The sequence below is a fragment of the Mirounga angustirostris genome, unplaced genomic scaffold (assembly GCF_029215605.1).
Source record: "Mirounga angustirostris isolate CCGP_5_RB_7025 unplaced genomic scaffold, mMirAng1.0.hap1 SCAF_2, whole genome shotgun sequence".
In the NCBI taxonomy this organism is placed as follows: domain Eukaryota; kingdom Metazoa; phylum Chordata; class Mammalia; order Carnivora; family Phocidae; genus Mirounga; species Mirounga angustirostris.
This window is the reverse complement of record NW_026991710.1, coordinates 67,928,536-67,944,502: the sequence shown is the minus strand read 5'-3', so window position 1 is coordinate 67,944,502 and position 15,967 is coordinate 67,928,536. Positions and strand designations below refer to the sequence as shown.

General features: G+C 39.2%; 1 protein-coding gene across 8 annotated transcripts in view; it reads left to right on the top strand.

The window, feature by feature from the left end:
• The window catches only part of WDFY3 (WD repeat and FYVE domain containing 3), a 263,913-nt gene that overhangs the window by 17,471 nt on the left and 230,475 nt on the right, over window positions 1-15,967 (top strand). The window contains exon 2 of one of the 8 annotated variants that reach the window (XM_054508832.2): window positions 15,870-15,947. The exons of the other annotated variants lie outside the window; for them this stretch is intronic. The gene's annotated coding sequence lies outside the window, so the exon portion shown is untranslated. The remainder of the gene's footprint in view (window positions 1-15,869; window positions 15,948-15,967) is intronic. 8 annotated transcript variants of the gene reach the window in all.

Sequence of the window (15,967 nt, the reverse complement as noted above, 5' to 3'; positions counted from 1 at the left end):
TATCAAAAGTGGGGTAGCCCTCCTAGGAAATAACTAGAATATCTCAGCCTTTAGTAGTTCAACCACCTCTTTTCCCTTCTCTTCTTTCCCCTCATTTCCCTCCCCACTTATGTAAATGTGGAGATAACCCTGTTATCCCATCTGTTGATGCAGTTTTTCTAATGGGAGAAAATCTCAACACAAGCTGCGGTACCATATTCAGAGGGAGGGCCATAGGGCAACTGGTTCTAGTGTTATGCTGCCCCTGGTTGCATTATGATTCTTGATATTTTACAACTTAAATTTAATTCCTGCTAATTTGCCATCTACATGATTGGGGGAAAGGAAAAGGAGATAAAAAGAAAATGTGTTTAAAGGGAAGGATGGGTGTACTTGTTACACACTGGTGACTAGTAAGGAAATCAGTGCTGGCTTCAATCTTCAGTTTTGCCTCTGCGCGCACCCTAATCTGTTTCACTTCAGGTTTCATACCTTCTGCTAGTATCTTGGCTTATCAGGGTTCTGTTCCTAACAAGCTGACCATCTTGCATTCTTGAAAGAGTCTGAGCCCTCATAGTTCCAACTGTATGGAATTGGGATAGTCTTCTACTAACCTTAACATGTGCACAGTACTGTGAGAACGTACTTCAGGGGAGTCCCCTGAGTTCCTCTCATGGTCTTCCTAGCTCCCAGAGTTATAGTAGCAACCTCACTTCCCCTTGATAGCCAGGGACAGTCACCCCAACCAATTCTGTAACCTCTATTTTTGTTCTTGTTTTTCTACTGTCCTGAGGAAATCGAACTGAACATGATAAGCTCAGCTTTCAATAGAGTGAAACAGTTATTTTGTTTCCTGGCATAAGAATTTCTTAAGGGTACTAAACTTCTAGATAGCAGATTTCAGAGTTCTTGATATAAGAAACAAAACCTTGAGAGCAGAAAAGACATCACTCCACTGTAATCGTTGGTTCCCTCATCCGTTGTATTCTGGAGATGGGAAACAGCATTTATTGGGTTGGTGGTTCAGAGCCTATTTTATATCCTGTAGCATCCCAAATACAGAAGTTTTTAGCTGGGGCAACAACTGATATATTAAGTTTCAAGAAGCCTTTACTTTCTGCTAGGGAGACATCAGTGTCTGAATAAGGGTCTACCTGATCATGAGGCCGTAAGCATCCACTCATTGCCATTTGAAGGGAATTCTTGGGTCAGAGGCCATGTGATTGATTGATTGATTGATTTTTTTAAATAAGATTTTATTTGAGAGAAAGGGAGTGAGCACATGAGAGCAGGGTGAGGGGCAGAGGGAGAAGCAGATCCCCCGCTGAGCAGGGAGCCCGGTGCAGGGGTTCAATCCCGGGAGTCCGGGATCATGACCTGAGCCCAAGGCAGACACTTAACTGGAGGCAGACGCTTAACCGACTGAGGCACCCCAAGGCCATGTGATTTATATGAAACATTCGGATAATCTTGTGTAGTGTTTCTGGCAAGGCCAATTCAGAATCTGTGTCTCTTACAGCAAAGAACCAGCCATCACCATTTTTTTAAAAGTTTTTATTGAAATTCCAGTTAGCTAACATGCAGTGTAATATTAGTTGCAGGGGTGAAATGTAGTTGATTCAGCACTTCCATACAATACCCAGTGCTCATCACAAGTGCACTCCTTCATCCCCATCACACACTTCCCCCATCCCCACACCCACTGCCATCACCATTTCTGTAATCCAGGGAGCTTGCAGTACTTTGCCTGCTAAGAAGTAGTGCCTATGGAGAACTCAGGCAAATGGATTCTACAGTAGTGGCAGTTGCGGTCAGTCTTAGTGAGTCAGGTAATTGATCCCTTGCATAACTGCTCTTCCCACCACCTGGTTGTGGTTTTCATGAACTCACTGAGCAAGGACTGGCTGGCTGCAGGAGGAGTTAGGACTTGATCTCTGTTGTGGGTCATCTCTCCAATGATCATTAAGAGGCTTAATGTTTTGATTTGTTTGCTTTGGCAGCGGCAGGATTCTGGTGAGGAATTTTTTTAAGCTATGGCCCCATTGTGAGAGGTTCATTCAAATAGCCATTCCTTAAAACTCCCCATGATTTTTCCTCTGATCTTTTCCTTCAAGGCCATTGATCATGGCACAGAAAAGATCGTAGGCTCTCTAGCCACTTCAAGAAGTACCTACTACAGAAGTAATAATATATTCCGTAAGTTCTCAAAACTTAATTTTATGGGGCGCCTGGGTGGCTCAGCCGTTTAGCGTCTGCCTTCGGCTCAGGTCATGATCCCAGGGTCCTGGGATCGAGCCCCGCATTGGGCTCCTTGCTCAGCAGGGAAGCCTGCTTCTCCCTTTCCCACTCCCCCGGCTTGTGTTCCCTCTCTCGCTGTCTCTCTCTCTCTGTCAAAAAATAAATAAAAATTAAAAAAAAACCAACTTAATTTTATATTCTAAAAGTTTTCAAAAAATGTTTTATATTACTTGATTCAGACCTTTTCTCTTTTTGATTTCATGTTTTATAGTTTCTCAGCCATAAAGGCCTCACTTTTTTTTAAGATTTTATTTATTTATTTGTCAGAGAGAGAGCACAAGCAGGGGGAGTGGCAGGCAGAGGGAGAAGCAGATTCCCCGCTGAGCAGGGATCCCCATGCGGGACTCGATCCCAGGACTCTGGGGATCGTGACCTGAGCCAAAGGCAGACGCTTAACTGACTGAGCTACCCAGGCATCCCAAGGCCTCACTTTAAAATTTCTTTTTATTTTCATTTATAGAATGCTAAAATGCCATATATCCTGTGATTGTGAAGGCATGTGTATACATATATATACATATATGTGCATATGTGTATATATATGCTCATTTGAGTATAGGAAGTGTTCTAAAAAGTGCATACCAGACTTATGATTCTCTTTGGAGCATGGGTTGGGGGGAAAAGAAGACTAGGAATTGTAGTGGAGAGCAACTTTTATTGTTTTACTTAAAAAAATGTGTTCTGCTAGACACTTCATATTTTACTGAGCGTGCACTTTCATTAATATGAAAAATGCCAGCATATGACTTTTATTTCTTAAACTTAGGAGAGAGAATTTCAGGATGATTAAAGACTAATAAGCACTATTTATATATAAAGCTACCTGTGTTGTCAACGAAAGCATATGTAGTGGTTTTAAATTTTTCTTTTAGCCTGCGTATTTGACTATCAGCTGCTTATTGAAAGTCATTGCATAAATTAGTTTTTCATGTATTTACACTAAAGTTGAATTTCTTTGCTTTTCTCATAAACATAAAGTGTTCACTTAAAACTGTAACAAAAAGTGTAATATATCCTAATCTGAAATGTCTATAATTCAGAGGTCAGATTGCAAAAAGGAGTTGCAAGAGGGAGGATTTCAACATACTATTCTCCCTTCCTAATTTTAGGTTTCGTGTCAGGCATCTGATAAGGACCCAATGCTATGAAGGGCTCTAAAGTAGATGTAAAAGGATGTACTTTCCAGTTTTTAGTATGGCAGTCTCGATTGTATCATCTTAAGACTGTTCAGTAGTTGATGATGATTTTGTCACCTTCCAAAGAACAGTCTATTACCTTTTTTTTTTTTTAAAGGAACCTATTCTTTGAAGTACATACACAGAGAAAAGTGAACAAATATAAATGAACATTTAAATATACTATTTTAGGGGCACCTGGGTGGCTCAGTCGGTTAAGTGTCTACCTTCGGCTCAGGTCATGATCCCAGGGTTCTAGGATCGAGCCCCGCATCGGGCTCCCTGCTCAGCGGAAGCCTGTTTCTCCCTCTCCCACTCCCTCTCTCACTGTCTCTCTCTCTGTCAAATAAATAAAATCTTTAAAAAAAAAAAAAAAGATACAAGTATGTAGAAAGATGCTCAACATCTCTAGTCATCAAGGAAATGCAAATTTAAACCGTAGGGTGATACTATTACACACCCACTAACATGGCTAGGAATAAAGTCGGACAGTGTTAAAATTGGTGAAGATGTGGGCGCCTGGGTGGCTCAGTCGTTAAGCATCTGCCTTTGGCTCAGGTCATGATCCCAGGGTTCTGGGATCGAGTCCCGCATCGGGCTCCTTGCTCCACGGGAAGCCTGCTTCTCCCTCTCACACTCCCTTGCTTGTGTTCCCCCTCTCGCTGTCTCTCTCTCTCTGTCAAATAAATAAATAAAAATCTTAAAAAAAAAAATTGGTGAAGATGTGGAACAACTAGAAGTTTCCTTTGATCCATTTCTGGTGAAATGGTATTGCCACTTTAGGAAACAGTTGGTAGTTTCTTATAAAGTTAAACATTTTCTCTATGAATTATAAATTTCATTCCTAGGTATATACGCGAGAGAAATGAAAGCATATGTCCACAAAAAAGCTAATGTTCATAGCGTTATTCAAAATGGTTCTCATTTAATTTTAATGAATAACAGTGTTGAACATCCTTTCATGTGTTTCATTGCTCTATCTACATCTGTCTTTTTAAGAAGTATTGACATCTTTAGCTCTTTTTAAAATTAGGTTGCTTATTTTACTGTTGAGTCATAAGAGTGTTTTGTATATTTTGGATATAATTGTCTTTTTTGTGGTATATGTTTTATAAATTCTCCCAGTTTGGGAGTTGTTTCTTTTTTTTTATACTTTTTATTTTTTATGTTATTATTGTAGTTTATTTTTTAAGTAAACTCTACTCCAACATAGGGCTCAAACTCAGAACTCTGAAATCAAGAGTTGCATGCTCTACCGACTGAGCCAGACAGGCACCCCAGATTTGTTTCATTTTTAAAACCCTGTCTTTTTGGAATTTAAGAAACAAAACTGAGGACCATGGGGGAAGAGAGGGAAAAATAAAACAAGATAAAATCAGAGAGGGAGACAAACCATAAGAGACTCTTTTGTAAATTTTTATTTTATTTTTATAGATTTTTATTTATTTGAGCTAAGAGAGCGTGAGAGAGAGCAAGAGAGAGCTAGCACAAGCTGGGGGCAGGGCAGAGGGAGAGGGAGAAGCAGACTCCCCGCTGAGCGGAGAGCCAGATGCGGGGCTCTATCCCAGGACTCTGGGATCATGACCCAAGCCAAAGGCAGACGCTCAACCAGCTGAGCTGCCCAGACGCCCTGTGAGAAACTCTTAATCATAGGAAAGAAACTGAGGGTTGCTGCAGGGGAGGGGGGTGGGGGGATGGGGTAACTGGGTGATGGACATGGAGGGCACATGATGTAATGAGCACTGGGTATTATATAAGACTGATGGATCACTGAACTCTACATCTGAAACTAATAATACATTATATGTTAATTAATTGAATAAAAAAATTCTCAATAGAGATTAGAACTTCAGGAAAAACATAAATCATCTTGCTGAAAAGCAAATATTTGTGGGTCCTGAAGCATGTAAGATTGGGGGACCCTAATTAGGAAAAAGAATATAAAATTATGATTATAAAATTAGGTACAAAAGTTAACATTTGCTGTGGACTTTGGGTGATAATGATGCGTCACTGTAGGTTCATCAGTTGTAACAAAGGTTCCATTCTATGGGGGGGATGTTGATAATGGGAGAGGCTATGTATGAGTGGGGGCAGAAATTATATGAGAAATTTCAGTACCTTCCATTCCATTATGTAACCTAAATCTCTAAAAAATAATAAAGTCTAAAATATATATATATCTTTTGAAGAGAGAAGTTAATTTTGATGAAATCCAGTTTGTCAGTGTTTCCTTTTATGGTTTTTGCTTTATAGCCTATCAGAGAATTCTGTCAGAGAATCCTATTAGAGAATTCTTCCTAACCCAAAGTCAATATTATTTTGTACTGTTTTCTTCTAGAAGTTTCATAGTTTAGGCTTTACATTTAGATTTATGATTCATTTTGAGTTAAATTTTGGATATGTTCTGATGTATGGGCTGGTTGAGATTCTTTTGTTTTGCTTTGGTTTTTGCATGTGGATGTCCAGTTCTAGCAGTTTGGTGAAAAGTTTTTCCTTTTTCTTTTCCACTGAATTCCTTGACATCTTTGTCAAAAGTCAGTTGACCACATATGTGTGTGTCTATTGCTGGAATCTCTGTTCCTTTCCATTGATTGAGGTGTCTACCTATCACCAGTACCACACTATCTTGATTACTATAGCTTGAAATCAAGTAATATGAGTACTTTCTTTTTTTTTTTTTATTCATGAGAGACAGAGAGAGAGAGAGGCAGAGGGAGAAGCAGGCTCCCAAGGAGCAGAGAGCCCGATGTGGGACTTGATCCCAGGACTCTGGGATCATGACCTGAGCCGAAGGCAGATGCTCAACCATCTGAGCCACCCAGGCGCCCACCTCTTTTTTTTTTTTAATTGTTTTGGCTAGTCTAGTTTCTTTGCTTTTTTGGTGTAAATTTTAGAATCATCCTGTCAGTTTCCAAAAAAAAAAATACTAGAATTTTGATTGGGATTGCATTAAATCTGTAGATAAATTTGGAGAGAAGTGATAACTATGTTGAGTCTCCAAATCTGTGAACATATTATACTGGTCATCTTTGATTTATCTCATCAATGTTTTGTAGTTTTCAGAATACAAGTCTTGCACATAGTTTGTTAGATTTATCCCTAAGCATTTCATGTTTTTTGGTTGCTATTATAAATGGCAATATGTATATATGTAATTTTCATTTGTTTGCTGATATGTGGAAACATGATGGATCTTTGTATATTGAATTTTGTATGCTACAACCTTGCTAAATTCCTTTATTAAATCTAGTAGGGTTTTTTGTGGATTCTTTGGGGTTTTATATATAGACAGTCATGTTGCTTGGAATAAAGACAGTTTCATATCTTCCTTTGTAATATATGCTTTTTATTTATTTTTTTATGCCTTATAGCACTGGCTAGGACTCCCAGTATAATGTTAAAGACAAAAAGCATTCAGTTTTTCACCATTAAATATGATATTAACTGTATTTATTTAAGGATGCCAGTTATCAGGTTAGATTGCATTCTGTTCCTAGCTTACTAAGAGTTTTTAAAATCATGAATAGATGTTGAATTTTGTTAAATGCTTTTTTTAATATTGAGATTATCATATGGTTTTTTTTATTCAGTTGATACAGTGAATTATATTAAACTTTTTTCTTAAAGATTTGTTTGAGAGAGAGCACGAGAGAGTATACACACAGGAGGGCAAGCATGGGGGAAGGGGCAGAGGGAGAGGGAGGGAGTCTTTTTTTTTTTTTAAGATTTTTATTTATTTGAGAGAGAGAGCATGAGCGGTGGGGGGCTAGGAGGGGCAGAGGGAGAGGGAGAAGCGGACTCCCACGGAGTCCGACTTGGGGATTCAGCAGACGCTTAACCGACGGAGCCACCCAGGCACCCTGAACTGTATTAATTTTTCAAATCTTGAATCAGCTTTATATTTCCAGGATAAACTCCACTTGGTCATGATGTAATATTTCTATTATATAGTGCAATATTTTGTTAAAATTTTTCCCATCTCTCTTCACAAAGGATATTGGATTTCCAGTCTCCTTTTCTCTTAATGACTTTGGTTTTGGCATTAAGAAATTACTGGTCTCGTAAAATGTTTTGGGAAGAGCTTCCTCCAGTCTGGGTTGAACAGGTTAATGTAAACACACATATATAGTTTGTTATCTTGTGTTTTAAAAAAGGGGTGAGGGATAAAATATACATATAGCTGCTAAACTTTGCAAAAGGTAGGGGTGGTGGGAGGTGATGGGACCAAAGGTTTGTGGGTGGAAATGACACTTTTCAAAGTGTATCTTTTTATATATTGACTTTTCAAAGCAAAGCATGTTATCTTCCATATTCAAGATAGGGATGGGGAAAATTTTAAACTACTAAAACAAATAAACCTGACTGTACCTTAATTTAGTGCTATACCTACATTGAGAGGGAAGAAAGAGTGAATCTAAGTGATTTATTAACAAATATATGACTACTTACCCTCTACTTGGGTGGAGGAAGAGGGAGGGATTGCAAACAAATCTTGAACTCTTTCTACTGGAGTTTATTTTTGTAGTGATAAGAACAAAACAAATCTGGGTCATTTTTAGGTGTATTATGCTTTGAGTAAATGTTTTGAGGTTGTTGGAGCCAGGACCTGAGGAAGCAGGGACATACAAATTTGGAACGGGGAAAGGCAAAAATGAATCCTGTGGGGATGGATTGGAATTGAAGGTGTTAGTGTGAATTCATTATTTTTGAAACTAGTATATATGTGTGTACTTGTGTCTACATGTGCATGTGTGTGTATATATATATATGTATGGACATGTATGTACACATTTGTATGCATATGTGTATATATGCACGTGTATTTCCTAGTAGCTCTGTCCAACAAAAAGGCTAAGAAGGAAAGAGCAGCGAGAACACTTAATTGCCAAATCTTGATCTCTAAAACTATAACCAGCACAAAGGAACCAGAGATCCTCAAAGAATTGGTTGATTGCAGGCTTGGGCAGGGTATATACCAGGTGAACCTGTATCATTTTCCTTTTTGGTGTACTAGAAATGTAAAAGAAAATTTTTTGGGAAAAAAAATGGGAGCATTTCATGAGAACCCTGTTGGCCTTCCTACTTGTCCAATCTAGATTGTCAAATAAGTATAATAATTATGAACTAGTTAAAATAAGAATTCATTATTCATAGTGATAAACTGATAAAGGAATAGAGAAGGGAGGTCTCTTGCTTACATTAGAATTCTGAAGTTCTAGAGTTGGCAGATTGTCAATTTACAGACATTATAGTAAAGATAAGACAGGACAAGAAACATAACAAATTGGGGGCGGGTATTGATGAGAAGTTTATTTCCATGGTTTTAAAATGTCTCCTCACAGAAGACCTATTATTTGCAAGGTATAAAATTGGGATTATACACTGGTGGCAACAACAACATGGGGCAGATGGATACCGTGTGATTCCAGATATGACATCCTGAGGGGTCATATCATCATCTGTGTGGTTGTCTGGCCAAGACTGCATAACCCGAATCTAATCATGAGGAGACACTAGACAGACTCACACTGAGGAGCATTCTACTTAATAAAAAGGGGAGGGAGTTGTGTTCTTCCAAAAAACAATGTCATAAAAGACAAAGGATGTGGAAGTGTTCCATATCAAAGGAGGCTTAAGAGAATCACTACCTGCCCCTAGACTGGATCCTATACTGGATGGATAGGAGGGGGGAATACTATAAAAGGACATTGATGGACCAGTTGAAAAAATTGGGGAAGTGGATCCTAGAGTACATAATAACATTGTAATACTGTTCAAATTACTGAAGACCATGTACTGTGGTTATAAAAGAGAATATCTCTATTCTTAGGAAATGCACATTGAGTCAACAGAGCAAAGGGCCATGATGTATATCATTTATCCTCAGTTGGTTTAGAGAAAAAAAAATAGCATGTGTGTCTGTGTGAATGGAAAGAAAGTGCCAGAGAGCGCATGAGCACAGATGATAAAACAAAGAGAATAACATTAACAATTGGTGACTTTAGGTAGAATGGTGGTTTTGAATTCTTATATTTGCAGCTTTTCTGTAAGTCTGAAAATATTTCCAAACCAAATATTTAAAACATTTAAAAATATCTGCCCTTTATTTTTAGAGTTTCTTTATTTATAAAGAGCGTGGTGCTTTGTCTGGAACCAGTTTGGAATGAACATTTTTATAATATTTTCCTGTGTGTTGGTGGTGTGGCTCTGCAAGCCAGCCATTATTGAATATGACAGCAGTTAGTGGAAAAATAAATGTCGCTGTGTAGACAGCTAGAGTCTAAAACCTAATTTGCGGAGGGGAACCATTTACTATAGTGATTACTTTAAATTTCTAGAAGTATTAGTTGCAACATCTACTGAAGTCTTCAGAGTTGTTATCGCTTAACTGTTGGGAAATTAGAATGGTTATTTTATATAAAAAATCTAACTGTTGCACCCTGATTAGATTTTCTTGTTTTGTAAACTCAGAAAGATTATAGTTTTTAGCCTAAGAGTGTAATTATTTGTTCATTCAAAAAATGTTAATTGAATACCCACCATGTGCCATAACCCTTTCTAGGCATTGAAGATATAGCACCAAACAAAACAAAGCTCTTGCCCTGTGGGTTTTATGTTTTTGTGGGAGGGATCCTGGGAGCAAAAGTGTTACTGTTTTAAATAGAGTAGCCAGGAAAGACTTAGCCCAGGAGACATTTGGGCAGACATCAGAGGATAGTGCAGGAGTGAGGCATGCAGAGATAATCACTCCTGGAAAAGCATCTAGGCAGAGAGAACAGCAAATGTTAAGGCTCCGAGATAGGAGTATGCTTAGCATGAATAAGGAATAGCAAGGGAGTCAGTAGGAAATGAGATCAGAGGTAATAGGGGCCAAATTATGTAGGTTCTTATATGCTATTTTAAAGATTTTGGCATTTACTCTGAGATGAGAAGCCATTAGGAGATTTTGGGCACAGAAGTTACATTATATGAATTATGTAAGACTATCAAGATCACTCTGACTGCTTTGATGAGAAAAGACTGAAGTAGGGCAAGGGTAGAAGTTGGGAGGCCAGTTACGAAATCATGGAAAAACTTCAAGTGAGAGATGATAGTTATTCTGGTCAAAGTCTCGAGGTGATGAGAAGTGGTCAGATTTTGGATGTATTTTGTAGACAGAGTCAGTACAGTTTGCTGATGGGGTGAAGAGAGGGTAAGAACTTTAGTGATGAGTGCTAAGAGGACAAACAAGTAGCAGAGGTGAGGAGTGGCCAGTTAGATAGGATGAAACCAGGGGAAACCAGGAGAGTCTTTGTTCTAGAAGCCAGATAAAGTGTATCAGGGCTTGGTGAGTCATGACAGTTCCTACAGATATAGGTCAAGAAAGATGAGGACTGACTGGCCTTTGGATTTAACAATATGTAGGTAATTGGTGGCATTCAAGTTCAATGGCATATTAGGAAGCGAAAGTAATTGGAATGTGTTCAATCTGAATTGAAGAATCTTAAGGACAGAGAGTACCGACAACTCTTTTGTGACCCTTTGCGAAAAGGGAATCAGGAAAATTGGCCATAACCTAGAGTGGTAGTTGTGTCAAAAGGTTCGTTATTATTGTTTGTTTCCTAATGATTGGAAATATGTGTATATACTACTGGTTTGCTTTATCTGGAGGAAGAAACTAGGAAATTGATGATATAGGAGAGAGAAGCGGGCCTTACTAGAGCAATGCCCTTGAAAGGTAGGGGCATCATATCTGTATCTAGTATCACAGTGGAGGAGCTAGACTTTGACCCAGAAAGTTCAAGCACAGTAGAAGGGTACAGATTTAGCTAAGTGAGTAAGTGTGGTTCTGGAAGTTCTCTTCTGATTGCTTATATAGGAATCAAGGCCCGCATGTAGAGTGATTCAGATTTTATGTGCCTTTTGATTTTTTTCTTTTCCCCTGTATGATGCTGTTCATCAGGTGATCCACCAGGAGTCCTGCGAAGGTTTAGGAGGGCTATAGCCCTGCTTGCTAAAATTTTTTTCAGACATTCAGCTTTTTGTTACTCTTTAGTCTGTCTGATTTGTATAACCCTTGGGAAGAGATTCCTAAAACCCTTCTGGAGCTAACTGGAAAAATTTTTTTTTCTTACTGATATTCAAGCCAAAGAGTATGATTTTAAGATCCTTAGAATTTTCATGTTAGATATAAGAAAATCAACTTAAAGACATATTTAGGCCAAGGAGGTACAGCTAATTGTCTAGCCAAGTCTGAAATTGGGATCTCTGTTGTCTTCTAATTTATATAATTTGATTTTGAAATTCAGTTTTTATACCTGTGTACATATTCATACATTCAAACTCACCCCTTTGACAATATAACTGACTTATTCTAAATTGGAGGCAACCAAAGCATGAAATAAAAACATGTAAAAACGTCAGGGTCAAAATGAGAAGTCTGTCTAAAGTGTGACTTAAATTGTGATTTGTGTAAAGCTGCTACTTGAAATTATATTGCATATTGCAATTAGAATGCGTTGAAATCATGTCAATGCATTTGCCCTTGGACGAGTTTATATTAAAATAATTTTATAAACATTATAAAACAGGATTATGTAATATTCTAGATTTCTGGTACTTTAAGACATCTGTAGATTGCATTAATATACAAAAGCATTTGGTCCTCTAGCTCACTGTTACCCATTCTGTTTGGCCTCCTGCTGTTCTCTTTCTGCTTCTTTATCTCAATGCTTGCCTGTACCTGGTAGTTCAAAATGGGTAAAACCAAATAATCATCCAAAGTACTAAAATTTCTATGAAACAATAAGTAAGAACAAACAACTGAGGAGGAAGTGGCAAAATATGTGAATAGGCATTTCATAAAAGAGGAAACATGAGTTAGCCAATAAATCTGAAGAAATGCTTGGTATCATTAATCAACAGGAAAAAGCAAAGTTAGACCACAATTCGATGCCATTTTATACCCCCAAATTAAGTTAGCATTACTAAGTATTGGATGTGGTTCAATATGAACAGGTAGTTCAGTATGAGCAAGTAGTTGGGTGGGATTATAAATTGGGGAAAACAAAAATTGGCATCATCATGAAAAATTGAACTTATGCATATTTCTCAACTCCTACGCACAGACTTAAGAGAAACTTTGGCACATGGGGCATAGGAGATGTGTATGAGAACTTTTATAACAGAAATGCTTATAATAGGAAAAAAAAAAACCCTGGGAGAAAAATAAGATACTGTTGTAAGGAAAATGGATAATTCAATTATGATATATTTACAATGCAGAATTCTGCAGTGAAAAGGTATGAACTACAACTAATGCCAGGAAATGTCAGGAAAACATTACCAGTAACTTCTATTTAGGTTGTTGAGTTGGGTGGTAGGTACCTGGGTGTTCCCTCTGTTTCTTTGAATTTAAAACATGTTACAAGTGGGCGCCTGGGTGGCTCAGTTGGTTAAGCGACTGCCTTTGGCTCAGGTCATGATCCTGGAGTCCCGGGATCGAGTCCCGCATTGGGCTCCCAGCTCGGCAGGGAGTCTGCTTCTCCCTCTGACCCTCCTCCCTCTCATGCTCTCTGTCTCTTATTCTCTCTGTCTCAAATAAATAAAAATAAAATAAAAAATCTTAAAAAAAAAAAAAAACATGGATGAATTTTTTAAGATTTGTTTATTTATTTGACAGGGAGAGACACAGAGAGGGACCACAAGCAGGGGGAGTGGGAGAGGGAGAAGCAGGCTCCCCATGGAGCAGGGAGCCCGATGCGGGGCTCGATCCCAGGGACCCTGGGACCATGACCTGAGCTGAAGGCTGATGCTTAACGACTGAGCCACCCAGGCGCCCCCCAACATGGATGACTTTTTAAAGCATAATATTGAATGAAAAAGTCAAACCCTAAAAGACAGGAGCTATTCTGTTCCCACAGAATTCAAAAGCAAATAAAATGAAACAGTATGTTGTTGAGGGATATGTACATATGTGATAAACTTTTAAAAAAAATATTTAATATTTTATTTATTAGAGAGCACATGCGTGAGCAGGGGGAGTGGCCGGCAGAAGAGAAGCAGGGAGCCTGATGTGGGACTAATCCCAGGACTCTGGGATCATGACTTGAGCCGAAGGCAGCCACTTAACTGACTGAGGCACCCAGGCGCCCGAAAAATGAGAGAGAGAGAGAGAGAGCGTGAATGAGCTGAGGAGGGGCAGAGGGACAAGCAGACTCCTCACTAAGCAGGGAGCCCAAAGCGGGACTCAATCCCAGGATCTTGAGATCATGACCTGAGCTGAAGTCAGATGCTTAACTCACTGAGCCACCCAGGCGCCCCTGTGACAAACTTTTTATTTATTTTTAGAGAGCGAGCGAGCGCACATGCATGAGTGCATGTGAATGGTGGGGGGAGGGGGTGGTGGTGGGAGAGGGAAAGAGAATCTTAAGCAGGCTCTGACCCCCCTCCCCCACCAGCTCATAACCCTGAGATCATGACTTGAGTCGAAATCAAGAGTCGGGCTTAACCAACTGAGCCACCCAGATGTCCCTGTGATAAACATTTTTTTTTTTTTTTTTAAGATTTTATTTATTTGAGAGTGTGTGCCAGTGGGGAAGAGCAGAAGGGGTGGGAGAAAGAATCTGAAGCCAACTGAGCAGGTAGCCGGGTGCAGGGCCTCATCCCACTACGGCAAGATCATGACCAGAGCCGAAGCAAAGAACCACCCACGCATCCCCCTGTAATAAACTGTTTAAAAAGGCAAGTAATGATAAACACAGAGGACAGCATAACAGTTACAGGAGATGGGAGGGATGATAGAAGTGGGGCATTGGCGGCGGCAGGGGTGCGGCGGCGAGCAAGTCAGGAAAACATTACCAGTAACTCCTATTTAGGTTGTTGAGTTGGGTGGTAGGTACCTGGGTGTTCCCTCTGTTTCTTTGAATTTAAAACATGTTACAAGTGGGCACCTGGGTGGCTCAGTTGGTTAAGCGACTGCCTTTGGCTCAGGTCATGATCCTGGAGTCCCGGGATCAAGTCCCGCATCGGGCTCCCTGCTCGGCAGGGAGTCTGCTTCTCCCTCTGACCCTCCTCCCTCTCATGCTCTCTGTCTCTTATTCTCTCTGTCTCAAATAAATAAAAATAAAAATAAAATCTTTAAAAAAAAAAACCAAAAAAACCCAAAAAAACATGTTACAAGTAACTGTTGTATATAACAAGAAGTTAAAAAATAGGGAAGGCATATTCTGAGGTCACAAATTAGGAGACATGTCATCACTTCTGCTTATTCCCTTATCACCACTTGAATTCCTAATGTCACTCAGTTTTTCACTGGGGGTGTCTTGTTTTAAAGTCTTTTATCTGATTAAGCCTGTGTCTGCCATCTGTCACGTCACTCAGTGACAACTTGTTGGATGAGTAACTGCATGAATGATTTGGGAAAATAATTCAGGATTTTTCTTTAAAACTACCTTAGAGGTAGATTTTGAAAAATACTTTTCCTTCCACTTCTAGCTGGGTGAGATAGACAGTAAAACTAGGTTATTGTTATGTAGGCTTTTGAATGATAATTGGCTGTATATTTGAAGGCAATATTTTTTTTTTTTAAACTTGGGGTGCCTGGGTGGCTCAGTTGGTTCAGTGTCTGCCTTCAGCTCAGGTCATCGAACCCCGCATCGGGCTCCCTGTTCAGCAGGGAGTCTGCTTTTCTCCCTCCTTCCTGCTCGGGCTCTCTCTCACTATCTCTGTCTCTCTCAAGTAAATAAATAAAATATTAAAAAAAAATAAAGCAAAACTCTCTTTTAATTATTTTTTTATTTTTTTAAATTTTATTTATTTGACAGAGAGAGACAGCGAGAGAGGGAACACAAGCAGGGGGAGTGGGAGAGGGAGAAGCAGGCTTCCCGCTGAGCAGGGAGCCCGATGTGGGGCTTGGGATCATGACCTGAGCCGAAGGCAGACGCTTAACAACTGAGCCATCCAGGCACCCCTTAATTATTTTTTTAAAGTAATCTTTACACCCAATGTGGGGCTCGAACTCACGACCTGAGATCAAAAGTCACATGCTCTACTGACTGAGCCAACCAGGGGCCCTTTGAAGGCAATATTTCTGATTATGTTTCAACTGTTAATAACATGATCAGAGAGATTAACAAATACATGACAAAAACAAATAGTTGATCAGAAAAGCAGAATGTTGCTAAAAGAGGAAGCTCTTTATAGGTGTATTGTTTTAGAGTTAGAAGGCTCATGAGAGTTAGTCCAAGCTCCTCATTTTTGAATAAAGGCACTTTGGGACCAAAGAAGTATTTGATTAAGATCATAGACCTTGTTGAGTACAGAGTTAGAAAAGACTAGAACCTAGATCTCCTGATTCATATGCTAGTGTTTTCATATTGAAATACTGAATGGTAAATAAAACAGTTTTTAAGACTTTTTTTTTCTTTTTTTAAGTAATCTACACCCATCGTGGGGCTTGAACTCACAACCCAGGGATCAAGAGTCGCATGCTCTGCTGACTGAGCCATCCAGGTGCCCCAAATAAAACATTT